The sequence below is a fragment of the Malurus melanocephalus genome, unplaced genomic scaffold, assembly GCF_030028575.1.
Source record: "Malurus melanocephalus ecotype Western Australia unplaced genomic scaffold, MMel_1.1 scaffold_15, whole genome shotgun sequence".
Classification (NCBI taxonomy): Eukaryota; Metazoa; Chordata; class Aves; order Passeriformes; family Maluridae; genus Malurus; species Malurus melanocephalus.
In genome coordinates, this window is record NW_026623247.1 from 3,147,217 (window position 1) to 3,150,812 (window position 3,596).

The following is a 3,596-nucleotide window of genomic DNA, read 5'->3' on the forward strand; positions in this document are numbered from 1 at the left end:
TAAAGCTGTGAATTTGTCTTCTTCAAGTTGATTTCCTTCAAATTAGGCCCTGAGAAWTGAAAACAGGCCTTTGAACCTCCCCCTGTCATTTTCATAATTCAGTTGCGTTATCAGGGGAATAAAGCTGTACTGCTTCTGAGCACAGGCTCAGATGGAGCCATTTTGGTTGTTGTTTCAGAAAACTAGCTACTGCATTCCTTCATGTGGTTGCTCAGCAGCTCCTCCATGCCTTCCTTTTGGAGAAACGAAAGTCTAAAAATAATGTCCTATTTGTTCTTGTGGAGCCCCTTGAAGGGCAAATGTTTGTGTGGGGGGAGGAATAGGCRGACTACCGCCTTGCATTTATTATGTTTTACTGTTTAAACAGGGTGATAGCTTGTGATTCACAGCCCTTTCCAGTAGAGCACGCAGTATGCAAATGACTTTCAGTAGAAAGAAAGAAATTTTGTTTGCAGTTGAAGAACATTCTATTTTATGAGAAGGAATTTTGAAACATCCAATTACATCAATAGAAACAGAGAGACAGCCATATTCTAGAAGACACRGGAGAAGGTAAAAAGGCATTAAAAGCAGAACTAGATTCACTGCAGCATCGTAGTCTTGCCTTGAAGCTGAAGGCAGACATTTAGTCATTTGCTGTGGTTCCCAGACTCAAGGACTCGTGAACACTTTTCTGAGCAAAGGTCAGTAAGTGCAATCAAGCCAACAGACTCATATCCGTAGTAGAAACACCCAATCATTTATTAAACAAAGAACTTTAGAAATGCAGTTTTCTTTTAGGTGCCACTATCTGAATTTACTTTCTCTGTGTAAGAAGTGAAAAGAAATTTTCTAATTATTTTTTCTGTATTAATGTGTAAAACTCTATGATAGGCATATATGTGTGCTTTATTGTGGTCATTTAACACTACACATTTTGTAATACTGTTACATTCAATTCCTCCCATTCTACTGACATGCAGGCATAATTCAGGACTCAGATGAAAGCAGAGTCTTCCATATTCTCTTGTTCCCTGTTTTTTTCACTTAGTTTTGTGGTTTAGTTCTTAACCACAGTTTCGGGGTCAAGTAGTAGATTATTATTTAAAGATATATCCCAATTTTAAAGAATTGAGCAACCGGAAGCCAATTATAACTACCTAAACAACGTATCACATTGCTAGATAATTTGATTGCTGCTCTACACAGAAATCCAAGTATTGATACTTGGTGATGGGTAAATAAATTGATTATAATAAATCTTGATTCAGCCTCCCTTATGTATACAGAAGCAGTGTTAGCATGAATGAAAATAACACCAGTGTAGGTGGAGACTAGCTCACCAAATTCTCTGCACTTAGCTGTAACTCTTAGTATGGTCTCTCAGTCATAATCTAATCCAAGGGAAAATAACTTGACGGTCCTTCACCCTAAAGTTATGTTTGGAGTTGTCTTGGAAAGCCCATTTACATCAGGTTGCAAGTTCTAACAGTGTACAGGACTGAAGCTGAAAGGTGAAATGTGCAGCTGCTTTTTTAGCTTGGCTTAGGGCTTTTGTTTGATAATACAGTCTGAAGAGGGGGCGTTGAAGCTTGGTGTTAGTACTGTTGCAGCTAACACAGCACAGTGCAGATGTGCAGAAATTGGGAAACTGTTCATGTGGTTTGTGGAGAGGAGTTTGTTCATAACAGTTTTCTGCATGCTTCAGTGCAGTTTACCTGCCAAGGTTCATTCTCTAGAGGAACAATCTCACTGTTAATTAAGTATAACAGAAGCATGTGGTCTCTAAACTTTAGATCTAAATTAAGTACCTAAAACCAAAGAGTGTGAAACTACTTGTGGATATTCAGTTTGGGATCTAGTGCTATTAAAAATGCTAATAAATCATTTGAAATGAGACAGAAAAATAATTGCATGTGTATTTATATAATACTCAATTTTACAGTATGTTCAATGCAGCAGGAATATGAATGAGTCTCACCTAGTACTRAGTTGCTTTGATTTTCTTACATTGATGCATGTTAATGAGATTTCATTTACTCTAGATGAGCACATCAGTGTCAATAGATAAAGTGAAACGGGAACATGTTTTAGGGGAAAAATGTAGCACCCAGTTTTGGCTTTTTAGACTAAGTCCTTTGTCTTTCTTGCAAATTGAAAAGTAATTGTCTCCACAAAGGGACTGGAATATTTGGGAGTGGGATCCTTTAGCTGCCCATCCTCTAAGTTAGTTTATAMAGATTGTTTCAATTTCACACACCCACCAGAAGCATTTGTCTCTTCTAGTTTTCATGTATTTGCTTTTYATTAGCAGCAGCATTTTTCTGAATATTTTACGCAGTTAGTACACTTGCCTTTCCAATCTTKATTTTTAACTTCTTGTAAAGCCTTTTTGATCTTTTAACACTGATAGTGATGAAGACATTATCCTCGTTTTTAGGTATTTATTATTAGTAAGCATATAGCACACACAGCATGTTTTCTTTTTGGCACTATGCCTATTCAATATGTTTTGCCGGCAGCTGTTTCCTTAGATTGTCTATTTTGTTTCTTCTCAGTGCAGCTTTAAGACTGTAATGCCAAGATACATAATGTTTTTAGAGCTTACTTTTTCTCTTCAGGAATTACTCTTACTAAACTTTGTCTGCTTGGATATGCTTACAAGGCTCGTCTACTTGGCACTTGTTACCTGGCTGCAGCACRTGTTATTGAGAACTGTACCTATGTCACTCATGTCTTGGAGCATGGGGCAGCTTTTGGCTTTGAAGTAATGTCAGCCTCATTTATTTGTGCATATACTCCTTCATCTTGGAAATGTAGATAATTGCATTAGATTGATATAGCAGACAAACAYCTGGCGTATGTAAGCCAATTACAGGGACTTCTTAAAATCCTACTTCCCAAAATTGTCTGCCCATTCTCTTCAGATTGCAAACAAGACGTAATGCTAAAACAATTACAGGAACACAAACATGCTGAGCAAGGCCTCTTCCATGGGTAAATTGGAACTAGCAGCCACAGAACTACAGCCCTATAATACTGAAAGGTCAGAGCCTAAGGTGGCCCTTAGGTACTTAAAACTGGAATTGGGCAGATATTTATTAAATAAAATACATAGAATGCTTTATTTTGAGGCAGGACACAGCGTTTATCCCAAGAGCACATGAAATAAATGTATTTATGAGCTTAGATACAAACACAGATATTGAAAACATAGAATTTACAGACAGTGAGGATTCTTAAAAATTTATATATTTGTATCTAATTGCAACTCTCAAGTATGTGCATGCTGATATGTCTCCTTTTGCCAAAGCTTTTAAAAAGCTTTCTTGTGTTTTTAAAGTAGCTCAAGACAGCAGAAATTTACTGAGCCAGCTAAATCACTGTGTGTTTAAGGCAAACTGCAAAACAACTCTAACATCATTGAATGCTTTCCTTAGAGTGAATGCATCCCATTCAGCTATGTATTAAGATTGTTAAAATAATTTCTTTTCTTCATGATCAAACAAACCTTTGTCTGRAGCAAAACTTTCCTTCCCTATCTGTATCCTTCTGAAGAACTCCAGAGCCAACATTGATGTTAACTGTGTCTAAGAGAATCTTTGCTCTGGCAACAG